The following is a 16,162-nucleotide window of genomic DNA, read 5'->3' as shown; positions in this document are numbered from 1 at the left end:
TAAAATGAATGAGGACACTGTATCATTAAATGTGATAGGGAATTCTGTGCAGGATGCAAGTGGAATGAGTTGTGCAGCAGGATAGTATCGTCCAGGGGAGGAACCCAGGGTCTTGCACGTTAGGCAAGTGCTCTGCTATTGAGCTGCCTCCCACTCCAGTGTCAGTCTTCAAAAAGCTCCAGTCCTCATTTGGTACATATCTTAGTTTTGTTTGCCTCCAGTATTTTATTCTGTGGAAATTCTTTTATTCCTCCCTTAAAACTATAAAAATGGCCATGGAAACAGTATGGCTGCATGAGAGACGTCTGAGACACCCGCCCCCTGAGGACGCGCATGCCAGCCAGCGCCACGGTGCAGCTGATCTGTAGATAGCCCAGCCCAAGCACGTACTGTTCACATGCATGCAGAAGTGTTGTGTGAGAAACACCTGGGGTAAATACCAACAAATTACATTTCTAGGAGTATCCTTTGTGTTTTCTTCAACTTTGTGTTTAAAATTTTTCAAAATAATAATAAGGTGGGAAAAACAAATATCACCTGGACTTGCACCTCATGGGTCAGCCTCCCAGAGTGCCTGGCTGGCTTGCTTACTTACTTTCTTTCTTTCTTTCTTTCTTTCTTTCTTTGTAAAATTTAATAAATAGAAACTGGCTGGTGGTGTAGCTCAGGGTGTAGAGCACTTGCCTAGCATATGTAAGGCCTTGGATTCAATCTCCAGGGGAAGGGAGCAACCCAGAGAAACTGGAGGGTTCAACTAGTAAAATTTTCATTTTTCTTCCTTTGTTGGCCTTGAACTCACAGCAGTCCTCCTGCCTCAGCTTCCCAAGTACTTGGGTCACAGGCATGCACCACAATGCTTGGGTATTCATTTTTCAGAATGAACCAAAACCAAGGATATGGCTAGGCATCAGTTTTATATAACTCTGCTTAAAAACTAGGAAAAATATGACTGGATAATGATCGACATATTCTAGGTAGCCATAAATTTCTACACACACACATGCTCATTCCTGAAGCATAACAGAAAACACATTGTCTTTTCTGCAATCAGATCACCAATATAGTGAATTTTGTTTTTATTTCCTGCAGCCTCAGCAGTGGCAGAGGGACCTAAAATGCTAACACATCACCTATCTCTACAAAGGAGCAGCTAACGAGGCTTCTATTGTCTGCAGGGAGTGAAGGGAATGGCTGCCATGTTTTTGCTCTTTTTCTGTTGCTGTTTGCCTGAGAGTTGACCTGTCATGTGGAAGGGTGAAGGCCCTTATCAGGGGAAAGACCTAGAGAGAATTCCAAAGAACAGCTGGAGAAAGGGATTATTCAAATCCATGTAGGAGCCAGTACAAGTCCCAGACTCATGCTGAGATGTGTGCACAGAACAAAACCAAAGCTGCAGAGCAGAGGCTTCAGGAAGTGATGATAATGAAAATCACCACTCATTGGCAGAAGAACTGATGGGTGGGAGAGCCCTGAGGATCATCTCGAAGCAATGACTGACGGCAGGATGCAGTGAGTAGTCTGACCCTGCTGTGTTGACTGCATAGCAAGATGAGAGAAAAAGGAAACTGAGTCCTCTCCTGAGCATGATAATAGGAACCAGAGCCTCACAAAACAACCAGCAAACTTCCCAGGACACTACCCATAATTACACAACAAAACATACCAAAAATCAGGAAATTCTCAAGGAAAGGGACAACATCCATCCCTGAATAACCCACATGAAGGATCATGCAAAGCATCTATTATAACCATTCTCAAACAAGAAAGGCAAATATTCTTGAAATTAATAGAAAGAAGTAAGTTCTCATCAGAGAAATAACAAGAGTCAGAGAATTGTAGGTCAGTAAATGATAATCAAAAGAACAAAGAAAAAGAAAAAAAGAACAAAAGTAAGAGTCTCAGATATGTAAAACAACATCAGAAGTTTTAACTTCTGTACCATTGGAATGGGGAGGAGTAAAAGGAGGTGAGAAACAAAATTTATAAGGAAAAGCATGGTATAAAAATGTCACAAATTCATGAAAAATAGATCTGGGAAGCTCAGAAAGTCTCACCTGACACAGGCTCAATCCAATAAGCAGCAAGCATGAAGACAACTCTTGAAAACCTTAGAGACAAGGCTTCTGTATTTTACGTCCGATCTAAATGAAGGGGATCTAGATGGTGACCATAGCCCACTGTGAAATGATCAGGAGACCTAGTGTTATTTCCAGAGCAACTCCAAAACAGTAGCAAACTTGTGCAAGAAAAATGGGATGACCTTGGTATCCAGAAGCTGTGAATGAAGCAGGTTTCTGTGAGAACACAGCCTTGATTTTTCTTGGTGAAATGCCTCAGCACAGGGCCATGGGTAATAGGGAAAGGGTGTCTCTCCCAGCCTGCCCATGTCTGGCAGGGGGTGTAGTGGTTGTCAGGTATTGGGAGGAACCTCTGGTGTTTTTACAAAGATTATTTGCAATCATAGTGTCGTCTCTCTGCTTTGTTTTTAAATAACTTTGGTTGCATAGATATGGACTCACGGATCTTTGGTTTATAATTTGAGTTTTAATAAACTTGTTTTATTTTCAGATCAACGTGTACCATTTTAATCACTTTCCCCCATGTCCCTCTGATATGCTACCACTACAGTCTCCGCCTATTAAATTTCATGGTTTTGAGACATGTTTGTATTCCTGTGATGTCACTTTTGATCATGGTATATGGTACTTTTACACTCACAGGCATGTTTTGGTAGAATTTTCTCTTTTTTTTTGAGATACGGTCTTGCTATGTGGTTCAGGCTGGCCTGAACTCACTATGTGGCCCAGGCTGGCCTTGAATTTGCTTCAATCCTCTTGCCTCAGCCTCCGGAGTGATGGATGAGATTACAGGCATGCCCAGTTGGTAGTATTTTCTTGATGTTTTATGTGCCACAATCTGTAGTTTTCTTGTGATGTCTCTGGCTTTGGTGTTAGGGTAATGTTGGGCTATCAGGATGAGTTAGGAAGTATTTCTTTTTCTATTTGTTGGAGGAGTTGAGAGCAATTGGTGTAATTACTTCTTCAATTTTTAGTATAATTCATTGTCACTCTCTAGTCCTGGTCTTCAGTTTGTACTTGGTTTTGGATCATTGATTCAATACTGCACCTCCTTTACTTGTTATACCTTGGTTCCTATTTTCTATCACTTTTTCAGTTTTACTTATTTGCTTCTATTTATTTTTTACCCTTTAGTTTTTACTTGTTTACTTTTAGCACTTTGCCATTTCATCTAAGTTATCTAATTTGTTGGTGTACAGTAATTCTTAGTATTTTCTCTTACTCCCTTTAAAAGCATTTCTCTGAGATTCCTAGGAATACCCCACTGGCATTTCTGATACTGTTAAGTCTTCTCTTTTTCTTAATCTGTCCTTCTTAATCTAGTTAGAAGGTTTTCATTCAAAGGAATAAGTTTTGGTTTTGTTATCTTTTTTTTATATTAAATTTCATTTTCCTTACTGTGATTTTTATTCATTCCTTCCTTCTGCTAAGGATATGATTATTTCTAGTTGGGCTGGGTCTCTTGAACAAGAAAAGGTCTAAAGTAAGGTTATTAATTTTAGATTTTTGTACTTTTTCACTAGTTCATCATGCTCCACATTAGCAGCAAGAAAATCCCCACTACTGAGTGGAATTTTTGAATTTAGTCACAGGACTTTTACCCATTAGACTGGTAAGGATGGATATGCAGTGAAGAATGACTCCACCTCAGAGTCAGACCAGTCGGTGAGCTCGGGGTTTGAGTCCTCTCTCGGGAAGCCTTCGCAGGTTTGTGTCTGGTTATGATGACCAGCCACTGCCACCAGCTAGGACCACAGCCCTGCTCTCACCAGCTTTGAGGGCAAAGGTGCAGGGAAGAGTTGCACCTGCCCTGCCAAAGGTGTTTTCCTTGCCTGAGCAGATTAACACGTCTCCTTGTACCTGGCTTGCAGTTATTGATACAGCAAATGCCTTCTTCTTCATACCTATCTATAAGGCTGACCAGAAACAATTTGCTTTCAATTGGCAAGGCCAGCAATACACCTTCACTGTCCCACCCCAGGATTTTATTAACCCTGGGTTATATATACTGGAGCATCACTCGGTCAGTGCATCCATTTACATACTGACTCCAGAGCCTCTTATCGGATTGTTCCCTTACTATGTAGGGGGCTTGTTTCTTCTGACCATTTTTTTTGTCTTCAAGTCTGCTTTGTGACATATGAACACAGGTATTCCTGCTTGCTGTTAGATCTCATTTGCATGTAATATTGATTTTTACTCTTTCAGAACGTATTTTTATGCAAACATTTCAGATATGACAGATGGGTTTTTTTCATTGGATTGGATCACAAAGTTTCTGCTCAATTTTTGAATGCTTGGAATGAAAACTGTTTTTCACTTTAAAACAATTCTCACATGCAAAGCATGTTTCTAAACACAGTGGACCCTTGATTTACAAACTCAATTCATTCCTGAAGGCTGGTTGTAACTCAAGTTGGTCAACTGCCCTCAAAGCCTCTCTCTTGTATAACTTTAGGCCACACTTTCTTTCAGGCAGATCTCAGTGTCCTGAGACATCAGCCCAGGATTTCTCAATTAACCCCACATAGGAAAGGACATTGTCATGTTCCTTCCAGAACTCTTTAAGGTTCAATGTGTATCTCAGACCACTGGAAGCACAAGCAGCCAGCATTTGGGTTGTAACTCAAGACTTTGGTCGTTAAGTTAAAACTAAAATTCTGGTCATAACCCAAGTTGTTTGTATGTCAGGGTGGTTGTAACTCGAGGGTCCACTGTAGCCCTGAAAATTTCAGAATTGTATTGTGAATGTTCAGACTTGGTTCACCTGGCAAGAGTCCAGGGCTTATTAGTAACATGCTGTTAGGTGTTCAAAAAGGGAACAGTGTTAGGTCTGTAATCCCATTTCCCCTAGGGTATCCCTGCAAGACAGTGAAGCCCTCCAGGATCTTCCCAATGGCATATTCACTACAGGGCTAAGAAAACTGTGGTCAGGACACCTGACCAGAAGCGTGCTCCTAGATAGCCCTGGCCACTCAGACTGTCACTATACAAGCTGTGCACCAAGTGTGAGGTTGTGAATTTTTCTCTCTGTGACTGCTCGTTGTGCCATGTAACTTACTTGACCCAGCACTCTCCTTCCAGGAGCCATCTGCGCCTCGACCACTGGAACAGCCATGTGGGACTCAGTGCTGAGGAGCACTGGCCTCGAGGGCCCTTTGCTTCAAGATGCACGGCTGTACTCAACTCGCTTGGCTGCAGTGGTCATGCATGTGTCACAAGTGGTTATGACACTGGCCAACCAAGCTGGCGTTCCCAGCATTTTGGCAGCACGGTGCCAACAGACCATCACGTGCTCTGGAATCCTGGGTGCTCACTGTGACACTACCTGCTGTGTCCACACGGGAGGGAGGAGATAACCAGCAACCATGTGCAAAGAGTACTGTTCAGCTTGCTTTATGTCTTCTTCTGGCCAAAGGGTCAGCTTTGTGTTGTGAGGGACACATTTCCAGCATCTGTCACAGCCCAACCTCTCCCCTCCCCTGGCACAAGAACCACATGTAAAATTGTATCAGCTGACAACTGCTGCTCTGCTGGACAGGACCACAATCTTGATGTGCTCGCCTCATGCTGAAAACCTCAATGTTTCCATGAATACACATGGTTTCAGGGTTTTGTCTCATTATTTTTCATTAGAAATGAACACATCAAGACATTGTTAAAGATTATCACAAAACAAAGATAGGGTGAGGGTCTCTTTTTTTTTTTTTTTTTAAACCATGAAGAGTAAGAAAGGCAGTCATCAGCTGGGACTTCAGGTGCCAGTATTTCAGGTCCTGCTTAGGCCCTCAGCGCCTCTTGGCTCTTGAAGAGGCCCTTAGACTTGCTGCGAAAGAAAAGGCAGCTACTTCATGCCTACTTTACTTTTAGAAATAGTTTGGGGGGTAATTTTCATTTTAAAAAAGTGCTTATTCCAGCTGCAAAAAATTAAGAACATAAAAACATAAAATGCCACTTTATCTTACATTAAAATTCTTAGGTATAATTTTTGTTTTTGGATGTCCGTTTTGTTTCATTGAAGAATCTGCTGCATGAATCAACACTTTTCTATTTTATCTTCTCTTTATAAAATACAGTGGTACCTCAGTTCACAAACTTAATTTTTTTCACAGTGCTGGTCACAAACCGAGTTGGATGAAAACCAAATCAAATTCAATGGTTGGATTCAATGTTGATGTTATAGGGAAATTTGATTTGGTTCTCATGCAATTCCATCTGCAACCAAAGTAAGAAAATGTTTTAAAAGCTAGAGCTTTTTAATAGAGCGAGCTTACAGTTTCTACCTAATACTTAGGGAAGGTACAAATTAGATGGCAGAGATGCCATCAGAAGGATTTAATATCAGAGAATAGTTTAATGCAGAAGAAAAAGAAAAGAGAAAAACTTCAGCCAAGATGGGATTTTTTAATTGGGTAAGACAATAGCCAAACAGAGAGAAATACAGCAGTATTTTTCCTCAAATCCTAATAAGTCAGAATTTTCAGTAATTATCTAGCTAATGAGGGATCTGTTTCCTGATGTTTTGGGTCCTCTGACATCAAAGGGGCACCCACACGCTGGATGACCGCACAGGCTCAAGTGCGGGCTCAACTGTCTCCACCACCTTGAATTCACACTAGTGGTCTCTATGCTGCTGAGAACCTGCTCAGACAATTGTCATCAGTACACCAAAATGATGTCTGTCTAAATCTTTATTGATAAAAAATTAGAAAATAGAATAAAGTCATCACTAAACTGATATTTAACTCCACCAAAGTTTTAATTACCACTTGGTTGTTTAGGTGCTAAATAGCATTTAAGCAATATGAATATGGAAAACTCAATACTGGTTTTTACTTATAAAATCTGCTCAGAACTTGTAGATGCCAAGAAACAGTTTAAGATATTATAGGAATTTTCATTATACATATATGGATATAAAATATTTTTCCTTCAAAGTTTTCACAGTATATAATGGACAACAAAATTTTGTATAAACAATCCAATAAATAAAAATCTTATCTTTCAGATCATATTTTCCTTTAAAGGAGCTGGATATTCTTGTGATGTTTCCAAAAGTAGATCTTGAGGACTTATTTTTATTTTGACTTATTTTTGGAACCTAGCTCGAAAGAATCCAGATTTAAATTCAGCAGGATCTGAAAAGACAAAGAATTAACTGTATTATCTACATAAAAGATTTCATAGATTTCATTAACTAAGCATGAGCCAGTAAAAAAGATGTTTAGAATTTTATTAGTGTTAATAAGAAAAAGCAGGTATGTTCAACCAAAATTCAACATTATTATTAAATATAATTTGCTCATAGTAGCACACTAAATTAATTAGTGTGGTTATCAGAGCTTCTGGTTTACCCATTCTTCATTTATTCAACAATCGTGCTAAGCTACTAGGACAAGCATTAGACTGACAGGAGGAAGATGATATACTTTAATCCTCAATAACTACACCCATCCTCCCCCCAGAACAGACAAACAGGCAATTTCTCCATGCAGTCATTGATAAAATGAGTCTGCTGAAACACTCTGAGGTACTTGTAACTCAATTTTGTACAAAAATACTGCAGGCTTTTTGATGGAGGTGGTGTGTATACTGACACCTGAGGGGAAGGATAAATTACAGCAGAAAGAGGAAAGAGCCTGCATACTGGCAGAGGGATAGAAGAGCACTGGGCAGTTATTAGTCATCCAGATTATCCATATGCCGAAGCTAAGGGTCAGAATAGGCTGAGTGTCAAGACACGAGGCTGTAGAACTGGACCAGAATCAAACTGATTTGTGTACTTGTATTCTATGCTGAGGAAGCTGGAGCTTTTCCTGAGGGCAAAAGACAAACCAGTGACAACAGGAGATTTAAAATGACAGTTGTCAAGTGACAGGTTATGAGCTAGACTAAGTATCATTGGACCATCCTGCGTTTTGTGGTCGCAGATCTGAGAAGCTGACGATGGGTTTATTTTTCAAGAAGAATTTGAATGTGTAGGCTGAGAGTTTCATAGGGAACACAGAAATAAAGTGATGAGCCAGAAAAAAGAAATAGACTCTTTCCGGTTTTCAAAGCCATGAAACATGAATAAACGAGGAGAAAATATATTTTTCATTTGGGATGTTTATGTTTTCATATCTTTTATTTGATATAAGGACAAATATTGAACACAGAATATATTAACCAAGCAAAGGAAAGGGATGCCATTTTCAATTTATAGTTTATTTCAGAATTCAATCTAAATTCAATTCATAAATTTGGCAATATAACTTCATTCAATTCTCTAGTTCTATTTTCTTGCCATTCTTGCTACATCAGAAATAAATCAAATGTTACTTGTGTTAAGTTAAGAGACAGTACCATGGGAATGATATATTATTTAGAAAATGAGACTTGTAAATAAGAATTTTAGAGGCTACACCTGACTTTAATAATTTTTTCAATTTAATGGATTCTTCCTTAAGATGAACTTTCCATTCTGTAGTATTGGAAAACTAGATATTTGACATATACTCCGGGATATGAATTTTTCAGCAGAGAATCATCAATACATAAGTGGAGAAAGTAGTGTTGTGATAATGTTATGGGAAAATTCTAAGGGCAAAAGACTTATAATATAATACTGCCTGGATTACGACCAAATCTTTTTTTTTTTTTGGTACCGGGGATCAAACTTGGGACCTTGCGCTTCCAAGGCAGGCAGCAGAACCACTGAGCTAAATCCTCCGCCCATGACCAAATCTTTATTAATATGAATACAAAGATTTCACGGACTTTCCATAAGAAAAGAAATGCATGAGAGATTAAAGCCAATTTTCAAACTTGACTAGTTTGAGTCATCTCTTTGTAGATGTGGAAAGAAGGAAAACAAGATATAGATTTTTAACTGTAACTTTCTGCCAGGAGTAATCTTTGAAACATGATTAACTATAGTTATCTGCTCAGTTATGGGATGTATGGAAATATTTTTGAACTATATTGCAAATATTCCTATCTAGAGTGTGCTTACTTAATTCTTTTGTATAAAAAAGCTTATATTCTTTCTAATGCCCTTAACAAGGTCTAAGATAGCATCTACTACATCACATATACTTTGTAGTGGCAAAGATACTGGGTTATCCAGGGCCTTTACAAAGCTAGATGTAAAGACACCCAGAACCTCTGACTCAGAGGTTTCCCAGTACTTTGAGAATAATTTCCCATAATACTTCTGGGACAACACCATTACAAATGAGTGCTTGAAGAATAACTCAGTAACAGATGAAAGGAAAAGCCTATGCGGAAACAATCACGAATTGCCATTAGTAAACACTATGTAAAATGTAAATCACATTTTTTTCAAGATTTGAATTAAGGACCTACAATACAATGTTATTATCTTTTCCCCCAAAGCTGTTCTTCTAAATATGTCCCCCCTATAGGTAACAGATTTTATGTCTTTATGCTGTATCTGCAGATAATTTCATAACATAAATTTTGCCTCGATGCAAATGAAATGCCCTTCTGGAAAGATTGCTTACTTTTATATTGAAGGAATCCTGGTTTTCAGTTGTTTCTTGGCTTTTGGTTTCTCTCCTTCCTTTCCCCTTCTCCCCTTCCCCCTTTCTTCTTGGTGCTGGGGTTTAAATCCAGGCCCTCACACATGCTAAAAATTCTCTCTACTGCTAAGCAACATCCCTAGCTCTGTACCGAAGAAATCTCTGCTCACTATAGAACACTTGTGCGTAACAAAATTTTTTTTTTTGGTACCGGGGATCAAACTCAGGACCTTGGGCTTGCGAGGCAGGCGCGGTGCCATGGAGCTAAATCCCCAGCCCCTGTGCATAACAAATTTAAGTAGAGGTCTTCTTTTCTTCCATCCTCTTAAATAGAACCCAGTAGAAGGTGTTCCCTCTATTCCAGCCATAGAGTTGCTGCCTCTTTCTTAAATTCTCATCCAGCCTTTCAGTGGCCCTTGATTACTTTTCAACATAAATGACTTGAAGGGAAACTGCTTTGGGGAGAGAGTGTAGCAGCAGATGAAAGGTCAAAGGGCAAAAGGAGGGACCAGAACAATGGGAGGGGGAGTGCCCAAAAGCTCACGTGGAGGGCTTGACTACCAGAGACCCCCGCTTTGTCCTGGCCAGTGGGGAGATGTGGTGGCTCTGCCCGCACGTGAAAGCTGGCAAACATTAAGTGACTTTTTAAAAATGCCCTTCCAGTGAATTACTGCTTTCTCACTGGATTACACGGCTTTCTCCTATTTCCCTTAGTAGAAATTCAGAATTGTGATCTCCGGGTGAATGGCTTAATACAGTTCCTGGAAAAGATTATGGAGGGAAAAGAGAAAAAAGCAGCTTGATCAGACATCAACCACTGTCCTGCTGTGTTAGACAGCAGGTGCCACCAAAGACTCCTGAAGCGTGTACATGGATGTTGCTGGAGGAAACAGAAAATCTTAATAAACTGTAAATCTTCACTTTATGCTTAATGCTAAAATCAAAAGCTATATTAGCTCTTGAGTAAAATATATATTTTAAATAAAAACATGTCTTTCTGCTTCAGATAGTGGAGGATCCTCAAAATCCAATCTTAATAAAGGGAGCCCACCTGTAACTTCACTTGTACTTTTTCATTTTTCAAGAACACAAGGAGGCAGGGAAACCCTATGACATGGCAATGCTTAGGAGAAGAATTCTGTCCTAACTGGTAGTTTCCATTCCCACAGAAATCTAAGCTTCCAGGGCATCACAAGATGAGGTGACAAGGGAGCCACAGTTTCAGAGCCTCCACCCACGGAGCGCCTGGGGACTCCATTTCTAACTGCCTCTATTCTATTCAGTAACAGTTGCACACAAAAAAGATCTTTCAAAAGTTCTATAATTTGAAAAAAATATTTGAAAGGCATGAAAGTCACAAAGTCTCTAGTTTTACAGTGAGCACGCATCTCTCAGAGAGATTAAAGCTTGGTTGAAGTCACAAAGGCAGCTGCTTCAGCCAGGAATGGGCTTTAAGTGTTTTTTTTTTTTTTTGGTACCAGGGATTGAACTCGGGTCCTTGCGCTTGCGCAGCAGGCAGTAAAACCACTGAGCTAAATCCCCGGCCCCAGCACACACATACTTTTTACAGGAATATATTTTTAGTAACTACTGATTTTTAAAATTTGACACTATTATGTTTTTAAGGAGCACTCAAAGGTTAATAAGAATAAATATGCACTCTAACATAATAAAATTAATTAAATTTACTCCTTAAGCCACGTAATTCAATATCAAATTGTAAACTGGACAATGTATGAAGGAAATTACCCCTGTCAGTTTATAAATATTAAATGCATGTATTTTGACCTCCCCAAGAAGAACTGAGGAAGTTTGCTGATTGAAAAGGTGGATGTTTAAGTACAAAGCTGCACATATAAGGATTCTGTAGAAAGCCAGGCATGGTGGTGCACGCCCATAAATCCCAGGACTTGGGAGCCTGAGGCACGGAGGCCTTGTCATGAGTTCGAGGCCAGCCTGGGTTACATAGGGAGATCAAGGCCAGCCTGTAATACATAGCGAGACTCGGACTCAAAACCTTGTGGAAAAACAAAATAAATGAAAGGAAAAGGTCAAAAGATCACCTGAAACTTTCAGAGGACAAAATGACTCTTAGGTATTCGGTTTAGTTGAGAAAATGAAGTAAAGACAAAGCATTATAAAACACTTGACTGATAGAGTAGAAAAGTTTATTTAACTGTCTGCCTGCGGAGCAATAAGTATAACTATTAGGACAGTGGGATTAGACTTAAAATTCAGAGTGAGCACACACTTTCTTGGTGAGGCACATAAGTTTTTATTAGTTGGGAAGAAATGAAACTTGGTAGCCACCTAAACAATGCTCCGTTATGTAAAAAGTGGAAGTTTTAGGAATCTTGTCTTGGCTTTGATGGATTTGGACGGCCTCGTATAGAATAAAAGTTATTAAACTGACTGGGCATTTAAGAAGTAAAAAAATTAAATATGTCATTAGAAAAATTTTCAAAAGTGTCAGAAATGCACCAAAAATACAAAGTATAACAATGTAAAAATCAGCCTTGGTTTAGGGCTTGGTGGTAGAGCACTTGCTTAGCATGCACAAAGCCCCAGACTCAATCGTCAGCATGGCAAGAAAAAAACCCTGAGTGACTATTGTGCATCATGCCCTGTGTTAGCATGGAAGGACTCATCAATACTTGAACATGAAAAAAAAGAGTTAAAAAGGTAAGTTTTAGCTTTTCTAAAACTGGGAAACATTTTTAAAACTACATCGCAACCTACACTGTTGGAAGCTATATTTATTTTCTAAAATCTAATTTAAATACAGATTTTAAAGAAAGTTAAAATATATCGAGTAAGTTATAGTCACTGAACAACAAATGAGAATCTCAGAAGTGAGAACTCCAGGGATGGACAGATGATCGATCTATCGATCGATCTATCTATCGATCTATCTATCTATCTATCTATCTATCTATCTATCTATCTGAGACAGGGTCTCACTGTGTCATTCAGGCTGGCATTGAACTCTTGGTGATCCTTCGGTCTCAGCCTCCCACCCCGGGCTCTCTAGGGACTTTCAAAAAAATTACATTTCTGTTCCATTTCTTTAATAATAGATTATTTGTCATTAACATGCATAAGTCAACTAAACAACTCAGTATTTCATAGGCTTAACAACATGAGTCATATCAGAAATCTGAAGCATAAAGGAAGAGAGATAATACAACTGACCCTGGTCTCAAGGCTGCGCATACTCTCATCCGAAGGCCACAGGTTTGAGGCAGGAGCCACTAAGTCTCGACTGGGAATAAATCTCTGGTTGAGAAGCAAACTGCCATTATGAATCCCGATGTAAGAGGACTCGAGGAGAGGCCTTGCACTGTGAGCACCAAGTAAAGGTCTATTCCACCGTTTCTCCTTGACAAGCTCCCTACCAGCCGCCTCCAACTTCTCATTGGCCCTGTGGAGATGGCAATTAGTATCTCATTTCACCTGCATTACTAAATGACTTGCATTTTTAAAGAGAATTTCCCATTAATCAGTGTCTCAGCCCTGAAAATGCGTCAGAGGACTCCCACTGTGCACAATTACACGTTCAAAGAACCCTAAAGAAGCGCATTCAGGGTGCATACACCAGGGAGTCCCTAACAAGGGAGCCCGGAGAGTGGGAAGCACTCGGTGGGCACGCCCACATTTAGGGTGAGATGTGGGCATGGACATTTGCCGGACTACAACAGCCAGTTCCTCATGCAGACGTATGTCAAAGCACCATGAATGTCCAAACTGAAAAATAAAACGGAGCAAGAACAGCTAGAGATACAAAAAGCTCGGGAGCCATTCTCAGGCCTCTGCTGCCACCGCGTGCGTTGCTCACGGCGGGAGGAAGGACCCGGCAGTGGGGAGGAGACCACAGAGGCGGGCGCGGCTCCTCGGCCCTCAGCTTGGCAGCCTGAGCTTGTTTTTGTGAAAAAATTTTATTGGAAAATGGCCATGCCCACTCACTGCATGCTGGTTATGGCTAGTTTTCGGCTACAACTGCAAAGTTAAAAAAGTGGCTTCAACAGCAACCTTATCACCACAATGCCTAGCATTACACAATCAGGCTCTTTTCCGGCTGGACTGTACTGGGAAATCAAGGTTCTGGAGTCTGCACGCTCTGAGCAGCTGGTTCTGCCGGGCTGCTTTGGGAAGCACACTGACGGCAACTCACGAACTGTGGCCTGCCTGCCGCCAGGGCCCTTCCGGTGGTCAGTGCTGCAAACCTGAGCATCCTAGTTTCTGCTCCTCATGAAGGAAGGGAAATGTGGCATTTTTTCACATAGTAAGAAAAGTTGAAGCACTAGATAGAACAATTCTCTATTAGATTAAGTACTTTCAATTTTATATGTAAATGTTCAAAATGTACTTAGGATAAAATACTTTATCATCGCAACAACGTACAGGATAAAGTGCTTACTTTTATACAGGGAGCTGTTAAGTAGAAACATTTTCTTTGTGTTCAAAAATAAGTGACACGCATATTAGATGTTATTCTCCCCTTAGATGAATTATGCTTAGACAAGATTTTCTCTCGTGCAAAAAAGAGAACATAAGATTAATGGCTAAATTATTCTGCATAGGTAAGTGCTGCAGATAGCTCAATTAGAGAGGCGTCAAAGAACTCCTCATAAAAAGATTAAACTGTGAACCAGTTCTGAACAAAGGAGGCCAAATGAATGAAAACTGAAAAGGCGGGACAGGACGAGGACTAGCAGAGAGACGGTGAAATGAGCCAATTAACTCAGAGGATAAAATCCAGTCGCAGGGAAATAAAAGTATGTGTGGCACAGAAGAACTTGTAAGTGAATGTTCAAGGCAAAATTATCACTAATAGCGAAAAGCTGGTGGTGACCTAAGATGCGTCAACTGATGAGTGGATAAATGGTATAAGGATACAATACAGTGATTCCTAACAACAGAAAGAAATGAGGTGCTGGTACTTGCTACAACACATGTGAACCCTGAAAACATTATGCTAAGAGAAAGAATTCAGTGAGAAAGGGCTAAATATTCTGTGACTCCTAGATACGAAATGTCTAAAACAGGGCAGAAGGAAGGCCCAAGAGAGGCTGACAGCCAAGCAATTAGGAGTTTCTTTTCAAGGTGATGAAAGTGTCCTACAGTTATCTGACTATGGTGATAGTTATGAAACTCTAGAAATATACTAAGAGATACTGAATTTCACACACTGTACGTAGTACGTCCACTATAGCGCAGTGAGCTGCTTTGAATACATTCAATGGCAGAATCTAATTTTTACAGCTCCCCTCTTTGGATCTAAATATTTGGTATAAGTATTTCTGTGCTCTTATGATATGGCTAAAATGAAAGGACAATGAAGGAAATGTCTACTTTTCAAGTAGTTTTTAAATTAACCGAAAACATTTGCATTGATTTTATTTTATTTATTTTTTTGGTACTGGGGATCAAACCCAGGACCTTGTGCTTGTGAGGCAGGCGGCGGCACCACTGAGCTAAATCCCTGGCCCAAGCATTTGCATTTTTGAGAAAAGTATACTGGCCTTTCTGCACAAGTTATCTTGAAATCCATGAAATAAATATACACAGATTCAGGACTAAAGATGTGGCTTGGTAAGGCAGTTACCCAGTGTGTATGAAGACCTGAGTTTCATCCCCAGCACTGCAAAAAGCAAAACAAACCAAAGCTTTTGTGCTGGGGATGCAGTCCTGTGGTAGGGGACATGGCTAAGCGTGCGCTCCGGCTCATCACTGCTAACGTCTCAGTATGGAAACAGGAGAGTCAATGGAACAAACTGGTATTCTTCTCAAAAGTGAGAATACGCCCTTAAAAATATGGTCTCTGCTAGCTTTCCTTTTCTCCTTACCCAGTAGTGGGAGTAATAAATACACCTCCACATTAACATATATAGAAGGTGAAATCACTACCCCAAACTAGAAATTCTACTGTTACTAACAGTGGTTTTGAGATCATGGACAAACTAGCAATTCCCATGGAAGATATTAAAAAGCCTTTTCTTTGGATGAGGCCATTATGAGCATCCCTACGTTGCTGCGACAGACAAATGGAGTTGAATTAAGAACATATCCAATGAGCAAAAAATGTCACCCCCAGAAATGTGTATATTTGTTGCTTTTTAAAATATGTGCACCTCCAACTACGTAACACAGAAAATACCACCGAACTCATTTCCTGTTTAGGGTTTTGCTCTCTCCTTTTGCTTGCCAAAGTGATTTGCCAGAATCCCATCTTATAATATTAAGGCACTGTATTCTACAGAAAAGTACCCCTGGGTGTCATGCTGTTCCTCTAAAACCCAGAGATACCGCTAAGCTTTTAGTCTCAAGCCTATGAGGGGAACATGGCTAAAGGTGTGACTGAGAATGGAAACTTCAAAATCAAAGTATTAAGAAGTGGAGAACTGAAGTACAAGAACTCATCCCATGTGAATTACACAAATTTTAACTGCACAAGTGACAGGTAAATTATCAGAGCAAAAATAGTTCTTCAATAGAGGCAAAGATAGTATAGAATAAAATTTCTTTACATTTAACTAATTTTATTACAGTTTCAAAGCCAGT

At 39.9% G+C, this 16,162-nt stretch overlaps 1 long non-coding RNA gene across 2 annotated transcripts in view; it reads right to left on the bottom strand.

Moving 5' to 3' along the window:
• Positions 1–6,954: 6,954 nt before the first annotated feature.
• LOC110345254 (uncharacterized) overlaps positions 6,955–16,162 on the bottom strand; it is a 60,131-nt gene continuing 50,923 nt past the window's right edge. For both annotated transcript variants that reach the window (XR_015449579.1, XR_015449578.1), the window contains one exon: positions 6,955–7,216. This is a non-coding gene — a long non-coding RNA (uncharacterized LOC110345254). The remainder of the gene's footprint in view (positions 7,217–16,162) is intronic.

Source organism: Heterocephalus glaber, unplaced genomic scaffold, assembly GCF_053883595.1.
Source record: "Heterocephalus glaber isolate CG9 unplaced genomic scaffold, H.glaber_assembly_v1.0 deba00000738, whole genome shotgun sequence".
In the NCBI taxonomy this organism is placed as follows: domain Eukaryota; kingdom Metazoa; phylum Chordata; class Mammalia; order Rodentia; family Bathyergidae; genus Heterocephalus; species Heterocephalus glaber.
Note: the sequence above shows the minus strand (reverse complement) of the source record. Positions and strands in the feature narration are given on the sequence as shown.